Source organism: Pleurodeles waltl, chromosome 7, assembly GCF_031143425.1.
Source record: "Pleurodeles waltl isolate 20211129_DDA chromosome 7, aPleWal1.hap1.20221129, whole genome shotgun sequence".
NCBI classification, from domain to species: Eukaryota; Metazoa; Chordata; class Amphibia; order Caudata; family Salamandridae; genus Pleurodeles; species Pleurodeles waltl.
This window is the reverse complement of record NC_090446.1, coordinates 352,294,768-352,307,425: the sequence shown is the minus strand read 5'-3', so window position 1 is coordinate 352,307,425 and position 12,658 is coordinate 352,294,768.

The following is a 12,658-nucleotide window of genomic DNA, read 5'->3' as shown; positions in this document are numbered from 1 at the left end:
CAACAACAGCCTGTCACAGACACTCCCCCTCGCAAGCGGCTGATAGAGGTGCTCCAGACTTGGGTACCGAGACAGGTAATCGGCATTCGTCATGTGGGTTCCAGGGGAATGACGAATCTGGAAGGAAAAAGGCTAGAGTGAGAGAAACCACCGGAGCACCCGAGCATTGGTGTCTTTATGTTGAGCAAGCCAGGTCAATGGAGCATGGTCTGTCAATAGTGTGAATGTTCTTCCCGCCAAATAATAGCGTAGGGATTCCACTGCCCATTTTATCGCCAAACATTCCTTTTCCAGGGTTGGGTAATGTTGCTCCCGGGGTAGTACCTTACGGCTAATGTAGACAATACATCCCCGTCCCCTTTCTCCTGGGATAGTACCGCCCCCAGTCCTACATCGGAGGCATGTGTCTGTACCACAAAAGGTTTGGTGAAGGCTTGGTGAAGTCGGGACAACATAGAACCGGCTCAGAGGTCAGGGAGTTTTTTAACGCCTCGAAACTCTTCACTTCAGTATTAGAGAGGGTAGGTAACCTGTTGGGACATGTTTTCTTTAATAAGTCAGAAGGGGTCCTGCTATGGTGGAAAACGGTGGTATGAACCTACGATAATACCCTACTAGGCCCAAAAAGGCCCGTACATCCTTTTTGGTACGGGAAAGGGGTAATTGGGTGATGGCTTGGATCTTCTCTATCTGGGGCTTAACGTGTCCTTCCCCTAGTACATAGCCCAGGTGCTTAATTACTGTGTGGCCTAACTTACATGTCGCCGGGTTAGCCATGAGGTTGGCTTCTCTCAAGGCCTGTATTATGTGTTTTAGGTGTTCTAGATGTTCCTCCCTAGTATTGCTATAGACCACTATATCATCCAGATATGCTGCAGCATACTGGTGACATGGTCGAAGTATCCTATCAATAAGCCTTTGGAAGGTGGCAGGAGCTCCATGGAGTCCAAATGGAAGTACAGTGAATTGATAAAGGCCAGAGGGAGTAGCAAACGTGTTTTTTTCCTTATCTTCTGGGCGTAGGGGGATCTGCCAATACCCTTTCGTTAAGTCCAAGGTGGACATATATCGGGCTTGACCTCAGCGGTCTAGGAGTTCATCTATGCATGGCATCGGGTAAGCATCAAAATAAGATAATGCGTTGAGTTGTCTAAAATCAACACAGAATCTGGTACTTCCATCTGGTTTTGGAACCAGCACCACCGGGAAACACCAAGGACTGGTTGATGGCTCGATTATACCAGATTTCAGCATGGCTTCTACCTCCTGTTCTATTATCTGTTTTTTAGCCTCAGGGATGCAATATGGATGTTGTCGGGATATGGTATTTGTATTGAGGCGAATGGCATGTTGGACCAATGAAGTCCGTCCCGGAATTTTTGAAAACATGTCAAGATTATCACCAACAAGGGTTTTAAGGTCGTTAAATTTGGTTTCAGAGAGGGCAGTATTTAACTGAGGGAGTGGATGGTCAGTCAAAGCACTAGTTAGAAAGGGTTGGATGGGTATGTCCTCTTTGGGTTCTTTTATTATGTACATAGTGGGGTGTTCTTCTGTCGACTCGTACCACTTCTTAAGAAGATTTATATGATATATTTGTTCCCGGCCTGTACCCGAGGGTATTTCAAGTTTGTAAGTGGTGGGATTGATTTGTTCTATGACCTCGTATGGTCCTTGCCATTGGGCAAGCAACTTATTGTCACAGGAAGGCAATAATACCAGCGCCTTATCTCTTACCCTCAGACTACGGAGGGTGCTTTTGGAGTCATAGAGTCTTTTCTGCTTATTTTGGGCTTCTCTCAGCGCGGTGTGGGCCTCTTCCCATACCGTGTGGAGGCTATCTTTCAACTCTTTCGTATATGTCAGGATGACTTTGACCTCTTCCTCTGATTCCTCCCACTGTTCTGCCAACATTTCTAACAGTGTGCGGGGTTGTCGGCCAAAAAGCAATTCAAAAGGGCTATGTCCAGTGGAGGCCTGGACATGTGTGCTTATTGCATAAAGAACTAATGGGAGCTTCCTTTCCAGTCCTTGCCTGCTTCTGAAATGACTTTTCGGAGTTGGGTTTTATTGGTTTTGTTATACCGTTCTACTAAACCGTCCGTCTGGTGAAGATATACCGAAGTTCGTATCTGTTTGACCCCTAGGGATCTACAAATTTCAGCCATAAGTTGAGACAGAAAAGGGGTTCCCTGGTCTGTGAGTATTTCTTTTGGAAAACCTACGCGGGAGAAAAACTCGATCATGGCTTGGGATATTGTTTTAGTATGCATACTCGATATAGGAATAGCCTCAGGATAGCGGGTCGCGTAGTCCACCAGGACTAGTATATATTGGCGTCCTTTGACTGACAGGGTTAGGGGTCCCACAATATCAAGACCGACTCGAGAAAAAGGGGTGTCTATAATAGGTAGAGGTCGTAAAGGGGCTGGCCCATGAGTGGAAGGATTAATTAGTTGACACTTGGGGCACTCATGACAGTGTTTCCTAATATCCCCATAGACACCCGGCCAATAAAACCGCCGTAATATTGCGGCCTCCGTTTTTTCTCTTCCCATATGTCCCTCCCCGTTGTCTCCATGTGTTAAATGTAAGACCTGTTGTCTATGCGTTTGAGGAACTACAAGTTGAGAGACTCTTCCTGGTGTGTTGGGACTAGACCTATACAATAAGTTATTTTCTATGGTAAAGGTGGGACCAACAAAGCGTCCATCCGGCTGTAGGGCCTGCTACCCGCTCAAAATTTGTAAAAAACGAGTCGGGGTCCTCTTGTTCTTGGTATTTCTGAAGGACACTGCTCGGAATGTTAGGATGGACTTTGATTGCGCAATGGTGTCGGTCAATTTTCCTAAGGCGTTCTCATGGACCAATTGGTTATTGGCCATGATGGTGGTCTGACTTTTCAGTGCAGTTTATAGTGCCTCTCGCTCTTCTTTGGATTCCTTGAGCTGTTGTTCCCAGACCACCTGTAAATGACGCTGACCCTCGGCCAGTTGCGCTATCATGTCTGCAAGTGTGGGTTTCCCCTCCATGGCGTCGGGTTTCGCACAACAAGATCCCACTTCTGACACCACTTGTGACTGGGTACGTCAGTGAAGACACGAAAACAGCAGGCTATGAGTGCAGGTGTGTTTTATTATTTCTTTTATTTTCTGGTTGTGGTTTGGCTCACAATTTACATAGGCTGTATTGTTCACTCTTCTTCTGGTATTAGCTGGTCTTCAGGTCTCTTTTCTGCTTCCTCCGTTTTTAGGGCTCCCAGGAGGCGCATGTGGGGAGAGACAAGATAAAGTATTTTTAAGTTTCTTTCCTATGTCTTTTGCTCTTCCCTGTTCTCTATCTTACTCCTTTTTCCTCTTTTCTATCTCGGCTTTATGGTGAATCTCCTTTATTTTCTTTCCCTCGGTATCCTGTTCCTCTTATCTGTTTTTTCGTTGCCTGCTCCTGGATTTACCTCCTATATCTCTCTTTTCATGTTCTTTTGGGTGCTTTGCTTTCCCTTTAGCCTCTGTGTATAGCCTTCTTCTAGGTCTTTACTAGTTCCCCCTTTTTTTTCTCTTTCCTTTTCTCTCTCTCTCTCTCTCTCTCTCTCTCGGACCTCTTATTAATATTTTCGGTCTCTCATATGTTCTTCCTCTTCTTTGTTTACTTCGTGTTTATTCTCTTACATGCCCTTTCTGGGTGTAGTCTTCTATTATTTCCCCCCCCTGCCTTTGTTCCACCTGTTATATTTTCCCCGGTGTCCCCCCACCCCTAATTTATTTTCCCTTAGTTGAAATATGGGCGCACTTGGTTTGGCCACACTTCTGCAGAAGCGTGGCTGGAAACTTTGCAGGGCGCCTCCCGCGCCACTGTCGGAGCTGCCGATTCCTCCGGGTTGCTGTCCGTCAGTTTCTCGAGGCCGCCTGATTCTGGGTTCGTCTCTGGTTTCTGGAGCAGTCGTTCATCTTCTTTTCCTCTCACACCGTCTCCGTCCGCTCTTCTCCCCCTTACCGCCGGGTTGTTCTCCATTTGTCCCTTCTCCGGCGCGCGAATCAGTTGTGTCTGCCCCTTTGCCCCGGAAGTCCCAAGGGATTCGAGTCCACGCTTACTAGTTCCGGGTTATGGGTGGCAGCGTCAGCACATGCTGCCTCCCCGGACGGGCCTGACAACAATGGCCCGTCACAGCCACCAACACACCCGAGGCCAGCCAGGTCAAAATTAAATAACACAAAATTAGTCAATTAAACTTACTAAAGTAGAAAGTCTGAAATCTTTTAAAAATGTAATAGTCAATTTAACTAAATATTCCAATACATGGGCATTTCATAGGTGTATACATGGTTTTGTGTAATTTTGTGTATTGTTTTGAGGTTCAGATCATAGAAATTGCTTAGGCTGGAGGTCCCCTCTACCAAGAAGGACTAAGTGGGGGCCCCTGAATTCCAGTAATGATTCAGTGGAGGCCCACAGCAGTCAAAAAGTTAACAACCTCTTGTCTAGAGCTAGGCATCATAGGTGGCCCAATCCATGTGACAACACCTGGCATGCAAGTGTGCCTCCTAGCTTAGGGGTGTTTTGGGGTTAATACATAGATGGCAACAGAGAATGGTGAGTAAAGAACAAAGGGGATCACATGATATAATGTCCCTATTTATCATATGTTTGGTAAAGCCCAAAGGACTCATCAGTCAATGTATGAGTCCCCATATGAATGTGGGTACAACCCAACACTCTCAAGTCAGAAGAATCCGACAGGGGTAATCCTCTCAACAAGGACCATTTGATGGTGTGCCCCAGTGAAACTGCACATTGCATTTTCTGAGCATAATTACCATACAAGAAGTGCTTTGTACACAGTTCCTGTATCAGTGGTGTTTCGTAGAGATATGTCAGAGTAATGAAAAAGCAGGTGAGGACAGTGTTCTATTAAGGGGATGTAAGAACTGTACAAAGCAAAGCCCTACACTATTCATACCCATGCTGCTCAGGACTGTCACCACACTCTTGTTTCGATATCAGTGCTTTTAGCCACATAGGTCCTGCTACATTCAGACACATAACTACGCCTTGCCATGTGGCCCTCAATCAACATATAGGTCTCTGCAAGCACTAGGAGCTACACATCCTTGTTAGCATTTGTCATGAAAAAAAGACAGTGTGGGTGTCCTCTCCCTTCTAATTCTCGTTGATAGGTAATGTATATGACCCAAAGGATATGATGTAACAGGAGAGGCATGGTGGAAGACTTTGACGTTCGCAGTGCCTGGCCAGGCCGAACCAACGGTTCAGGTTTACCCCTGCTGATCAGGATGAAATCTCTTAAATGGGGTGAGTTGGTGCTAACGATCGACATCCACATTGGAATAGAATCCATGCACAATCTTATGCATTAGATGTCAAACATTGAGGTATAGCTACATATTGTAGGTAAATTAGTGAATATGAATGTCTTTCTAAAGAAGCTCTATCCTCAGAGGCTCCATTTAAAGGATGAGCATTGATAGTCAATGTTGTATGTGACACATTTAGTCCAGGGTTTTAAACAGCACCTAGTACATCCATGTGCATAATAGAAAATGCACACTTACCCCCAATGTTAAATGTTGTTGACTAAGAAGCAGGAATTGTCTGACAATGCTATACATGACATGGGGTTCACTTGGTAGCTATGAGTAGCACATGATGGTGGACGGTGATTTGGCAGACTCATTTGGCTGGCTTGCTGTCTCAAAACAAAGGAGGCAAATCACTTTTGAGCAGCTTCAGTGGTGCCCAAGCCATAAGGCACCAAGACACTAAGGCCCAAACTTGCATGCGACTGGCGGCGCATCACTTTTTGTGACACCCCGGCAGGGGTTGCACACCCATGTCTACAAGGCAACGCAAACCACTTTCAGTGGCCTTACATTGCTTTGAAGATTTGGAGTACGACAACGAAGTGCAAGTCGCTGCGTTACCTTTTTTTTACGCCAGGGAGGCATTTCCATGAGTGTTGTGTAGTTTTTACCACGCAACACCCATGGATTTTGACACATTTCCAGGTTTACAAGGTTTTGTAAACCTGGGGATGCGACAAAAGCCTACCCCTCCTGAGGGCTGGCGTAAGAGTGGCGTAACAGAGAGAAATAACATTATTTCTCCATGCCTTTTCCTCGTTCTGCGGTCGGTTATGTTGGAGTGTGACCTTTAAAATTAATATTAACATGAAAAGCTTGCAATATAATGTGTAATGAAGCTGCATAGAAAATGTGTTAGCATAGAAAAATATTGTACGCGTTTGAAATGTGCCCACAGGGAGTGGCCACCAATGTATATGATGATTAATGAAACTGATTAATGATGAATTAACAATGTACTAATGTATGGTTTTGTATTAACGTATCTTAGTTAGCGTCATGTATTAGGGTTTGTCAACTTAAATTACTAGGCCTTAGTTAGTGAGGGTCTGGGCCTAGCCGCCTGGTCTCATATTAAACTGTGTTTTTCCTAACGTGCAATGTGCTGTTTTCCTGAAGGACATTAAGCTGTAATTTTCCAGAAGCTAGAGATGTATGTGTAGCCGTAGTAAATTCTTTCTCATGGGGCCCGACTTGCTCAAGGAGACATTCTTGCCGAATGCAAGAGTGCAATTCGCAACAGGTGCAAGGTCGCCTGGACTAGGAGAAGACAATGGAACTACTGACTGAAGCGTAAAGTGTAACTTTTCTTACCTGACATTCCACCCGTTGAAGACGTCAATCACAGGAGCTAATCAATTGCATGAGAACTGTGTTTTATGGAAAATTCTAGTAAGGTGCGTGGAGAATTATTGGACAGAGATAATGATGCACCAAAATTGATCCAATAAGAATTTCAGGACTAGTTTGACAGTTTTTATATAACGGCGTGACCCAAGCAGAAAGGGAATCATTCTTCGCCATTCTTCATCCTCCCTTGCCATTCTGAGAGACTTTGGGCCTCATTCTGACTTTGGCGGGCGGCGGAGGCCGCCCGCCAAAGTACCGCCGTCAGAATACCGCTGCGTGGTCAAAAGACCGCTGCGGTAATTCTGAGTTTCCCGCTGGGCTGGCGGGCGACCGCCAGAAGGCCGCCCGCGAGCCCAGCGGGAAACCCCCTTCCACGAGGATGCCGGCTCCGAATGGAGCCGGCGGAGTGGAAAGGGTGCGACGGGTGCAGTTGCACCCGTCGCGTTTTCAGTGTCTGCTTGGCAGACACTGAAAATCTTGGTGGGGCCCTGTTAGGGGGCCCCACGACACCCGTTACCGCCAACCAGGTTCTGGCGGTCAAAACCGCCAGAACCAGGCTGGCGGTAAGGGGGTCGGAATCCCCATGGCGGCGCTGCAGGAGGATTCCTCAGGCCAGGGGAAAACCGTCGGGAAACCGCCGGTTTAGAATTGGCCTGGATGCACCGCCAGCCTGTTGGCGGTGCATCCGCGGTCCCCGGCCCTGGCGGTCCATGACCGCCAGGGTCGTAATGACCCCCTTTGTGGCATATTTATACTCTGTTTGCGCCGAATGTGCGTCAAAATTATTGACGCACAATCGGCGCAAACCCTGCCCCATATTTATACTTTGACGTCCGACCCCGCGGGCGTCAAAATTCCACCATGTGCGTCATTTTTTGGAAGGGGGAACCAGCCTTGCGTTAATTATATGCAAGGTGGGCGTTCCCTTCCAAAAAATGACTTTAAGGCCTGTGCCCCTTATTTATACTCTGGCGTCATTTTGACGCACAGGAGGGGGTGGGCCTTAAAAAACGGCGCACAGCCTGATGGGCGCCGTTTTTTAACGCCTGGGTCAGGGCAGGCGTTAAGGGACCTGTGGGCTCGGAAGGAGCCCATAGGTGCCCTCCCCTGCCCCCAGGGACACCCCCTGCCCCCCTGCCACCCTTGCCCACCCCAGGAGGACACCCAAGAATGGAGGGACCCATCCCAGGGAAGTAAAGGTAAGTTCTGGTAAGTATTTTTTTCAGATTTTTTTTGTGGCATAGGGGGGCCTGATTTGGGCCCCCCTACATGCCACTATGCCCAATGACCATGCCCAGGGGACATAGGTCCCCTGGGCATGGCCATTGGGCAAGGGGGCATGACTCCTGTCTTTGCTAAGACAGCAGTCATGTCAATGGAGGCTGGGCGTAAAAAGAAATGGCGCAAATCCGGTTTGAGGCCTGAATTTTGCCCCAGACCTGACTTGCACCGTTTTTGATGCACAACCCCCATTTTCCCATACGCCGGCGCTGCCTGGTGTGAGTCATTTTTTTTTACGCACACCAGTCCGCAGCGCCGGCTAACGTCATTCCATTAATAAGGCACCCGCATGGGGTGTTGGAATGGCGTTAGCCGGCTGTAAAGTTTTTGACGCAGTTGTGCGTCAAAAAGTATAAATATGGGCCCTACTGTTTGTTTGTCTTTGGTGCTTGATCTTGACGCCTTGGCGCGGCGACACTGATAATGTTACCGATAACAAGTGGCCTAACTATAAAGAAGGCAGCCATCTTAGAAGAGATAAATAATTAAATGGGCTAAGACAGAACAAGCTAAGTAGGTTAAAAGTCACTAGGTGACGGGGGCATGAGTCTACAAGCCAGAGGCTAAGCTAACTCCTGTTATCCCATTAAAACAAACTAGGATTCACTACAGATACACCAGTACATCAGATTCCCCCCACACCCCACAGGAAATACAGCAGACAAAAATCGATTCCTACCAGATAGTACAGTTCCCCCACGTCCTAGGTGCCATAGATGGGACACATGTTGCAATCTGTCCACCATTGGCCACAGAGTATGTGTACTGCAACCGTAAATACCAACATTCAATGAACATACAGGTGATATGCAATGCCTCCTACATCATAACTGATCTTGTGGCCAGGTTCCCAGGGAGCACACATGATTCATACATCTTTCACCACAGCGGGATTCACACAAGACTGCTAGCTGGGGAATTTGGAGAAGGATATCTACTAGGTAATTTCCCTCTTTACAATGGTGCATTGAAGGCAGTGTGACGTCAGATGGCACAGCTACTCATTATACCCTCTGTTCCTACGCAGTGCGCACCTACATGATGACGCCCTACCTAAATCCTGCAACACCAGCAGAGCGGAGATACAATTCAGCACACAAGGCAACCCGCAATGTGGTGGAGTGCACCTCTGGCCTGCTGAAGAGTCGCTTCCGATGCATCCACAAAAGTAGAGGGGCACTACAGTACAGCCCGGACACGACCTGTAGAATAGTGGCCACGTGCGATTTTGCACAATATAGCTACCACCAGGGGCATACCTGTGGAAATATCGGAGCCAGACTCAGATGAGGATGATGATCCCATACCACCCCTACAGCCAGCAGATAGGACCAGTGCAGCAGAGGACAGGCAAAGGCGTGCTGACATCACGCACAACCATTTCAGATGTAAGTTATGACAACACAACTTCACTGACATGTATTCTGGTAGTTAGCACCTTTATTACCTTGAATTCAGGAAACATACGTGTCACTAGGACAAAGCAATACACATGAGTCTGACATGAGCCATTAACAGTGTTGCACTGTTGTCATCATAGTTTACTGTATTGCTACATGTGAAGGTAGTCCCCTGTGGCCCTCAATGTCACTTCTTACGACCACGCATTCCACTTGAGTGTGCAGTGGCCTCGCCGACACCTCTTGTATCAGGCTCACAGGCAGTACTGTGCCTGGCACTGCGACGCCTAGGATCCGTCAAGGGCACTGCAAGACTGCTGAGGCTAGATGACTCCTCAGTATCCCCAACTCCCAGTTCGCTGGGTGTAGCACTGCGTGCTGTCAGCATAGCATCCAGAATGTTGGTAATTTGCACCAATCCCTGGGCAACATACTGACTGCTATGTGCTGCCTCCACCTGTGCGGCCACAGCATGCTGTGATATCAGGGCAGTAGATGTAGCAAGACGATTTACAGATCTGCAAAAGCCATTGAACATTCCCATGAATTGTCTTTCGCGTCTGCGGTGGGTAACTCGCTCATGCCTGATCTCAGTACAGAGTTCCTTAATGGCATTTGTCAGTTCCTTGGTGTTCTCCGCATCTGTTTGCTGTCCCTCATGCAGCTTGCAGATGTTAGCATTCAGACACTCCAACTGCTTGTGCAGCCCCCCCATAATGGCATTGTGTGACTGCATCTGCCTGTGTATTGCCCTCATGTTTTTGTTTTGTAGGCGCTGCACTTGAGCATGGACGCTTCAAGGCCACCAAAAAATGATGGGCCCTCACCTCCATCTGTGTGCTGTGTGCCTGCATCGTGAGGCCTCCTGCGGGGAGTTGAGTGACGCTGGTGCAGAGACTGCTGCCTTCCTGTGGATCTAGCTTCTGGGGGTGGTGTGTTGCCTTCATCCAGCATTTCGTCTGAGTCCAGGTTCGAATCGTGGAGAGGTAACACCCTTGCCCTGTGTCTGATTGGTGCTATACACAATGACTCGCTGGTGTTGGAGTCGGACAGAGACTGTGTTTCTGCATCCCCCACATTGGCACAATCTGCTGTTGCTGGGCCTGAGCCATCTGCAACGACAATGTGCAGCATGTCATTTATGTATGTATCACCAAATGTGTCACAATGGTAATAAATGTACACTTACATCGTATCACTATGAACTGGGTATTTTGTTCTTCTGGGTGTCGCTCTACTTAATTGCATTCTATGTGCTATTTACAGCTCTGGGTTGTGGACTACCACTCCCATAAGGCATTGTTGTGCCGCATGTAAGATGTGGAATGGACTACTTATCACAATGCTTTGCACTACTTGCTATTTCCTAAGGGGCATTTGTACATGCACATATGGGGTTACATATCATTTTTGGACTTACCTTTACTGGTGCTGGGTGTGCCGGAAGTGTCAATGTCAGTGACCCCACTGACAGCTTCTGGAAGCAGTGTGGACTCCACCAGGTCTTCCATGGGGGTGGAGGGTGTCTGGGTGGATGGTCCGCCTTCTCTGCTGCTTGCCTCCTTTAGACTGCTGACCACCCTCTCCTTGGCACAGGAACCAGTTCGTCCCACCTCTTGCATATCTCTTCCACTGAGCGCTGCGCAAACCCCACTGCGCAGATTTTGGTCTGGATGTCAGCCCAAAGTTTTCGCTTCTCACTCTCTGGTACCTGGAGTGAGCTCTTCCCAAATAGCTGGTCATGGCTCCTTACAACCTCCTCAGTGAGCACCTCCAATTCTTGCTCACTGAATTGCAGCTTCCTCTTCCTCTCTCCCTTCTGCTTCCCATTACCAGCATTGGCCATTTTGATGTCAGGTCCTGGCTTGCTCACAAACTTGCTCCCATGGGCTGGTCTGTGACTCTCTGACTGCTCCTGTGGGTGTAGTACCTGGAAACAGCATGGGCTGACTCACTTCCTGCTTGTGATGTCATCAGGCTGTGCCAGGTGACAGTTTTTGCAATTTGCGATTTTCAAATACCGAATCGCAAATATTTTTGCGATTCAGTATTTCAACCTCGCAAATTGCATTATTGATTTTTAAGAAATCGCTATTTCTGACTCGCAAATTTGTTACATAGCATTTTGCGACTCAGAAATAGCGATTTCTTAAAAATCACTATTTCCGAATCGCAAATGGCTTTTTTCATACATCTGGCCCATAGTGTCCTAAATATGTACAGATTACCATTCCCCCTGTGCTAGCCGAACAGCAAGTCATTAAGAGGAAATTTTGTAGCATTGCACTTTTCCTCGTGTATTATTTTGTGCTAATACACATCCATATTGCTGCCCCCCCCTTAGCGGCAGAGTACATATGCAGGACGAGCCAACAGTCTCTGATCATTCAGCTTGTGTGCAATACTGAGTGCCTTATTACTAACCTTATGATAGTATCTAGGGAGTGCACATGTCCTCTGCATGTTCCTCCACTGTGCCCAATTAGATCAGTTTGCATGAGGACAGATAGAATATGTCTGGCTGTTCAGGGAATCAACAACACTGTATACTCAGGACTCTGCCCAAGTCTTACCCAATACAACACTCATTTATGAATGAATGAACATGATGACGTTTGATGCCATCAATGGAAATGAATCAGTTTGCTTTGGAACCAGGCAGCTGTGGTAAGATGACAGTTCTGGTATCTTGTATTCCCAGGACTGGGACAGGTGCTCTGTAGGATGGACTGAATTCCTTCTTCACAGTGATCTCCTCATGAACTAGATCCCCAACTTTAGGAATCCAGCCAGTGGAAGTTGTTGGCAAATCCCTTATTCCTAAGGTGGGAGCACTGGTGGATGATTTAGCATCACGTAATTGTTGAAGCTCCTGTAAAACAGTGAGACGTTCATTTATGTCAAAAGGTGTATCTGCTGCCACCAAACCAGGGTCATCAAGATCTGGGACATACTTAGGTATCCCACAGAGAACCTCATAAGGAGTGCGTCCCCCCAAGGACTATCTTGGCAGGTTATTCAGTGCTCTCTGGATCCCGTGTAGGTGATGGAGCCAACTACTGCCAGAACCTAATACTCTAGCTGTTAAAGACTGCTTTAGATCACGGTTCCACCTCACCACGACAAATTTCCCTCTGGATGGTATGATGAGGAGTAATGGAGTTCAACACCCATCGTCCCCATGGTGTCCCTGAATACCCTAGAGGCAAATACAGGGCCCTGGTCCGAATGGAATGCTGCAACTAAATA